We start from the raw sequence: 269 nt of genomic DNA on the forward strand, positions 1-269 counted from the left end.
ACCCACACAAGAAAACCAATTAACATACAAAAGACTATTAGCAAGAGCTAGATTCCCACCAAGGAAGATCTGGAATTTCATAAAGAAATTATCAGGAAAAATAATACAATGGAATACCTTTAATGAAAAGATCTGCCTTTAACAAAATAACAAAATTAGATAAATTCAAAGATTTAGGAAACCGTATGCAAAAAACAAAAAAAAAATTGTTAGATTAGGATAAAAAAAAATAACACTAAGTGGAGCTAAGAACAGTCATAAAGGATGTC

Source organism: Penaeus monodon, chromosome 25, assembly GCF_015228065.2.
Source record: "Penaeus monodon isolate SGIC_2016 chromosome 25, NSTDA_Pmon_1, whole genome shotgun sequence".
Lineage (NCBI taxonomy): Eukaryota > Metazoa > Arthropoda > Malacostraca > Decapoda > Penaeidae > Penaeus > Penaeus monodon.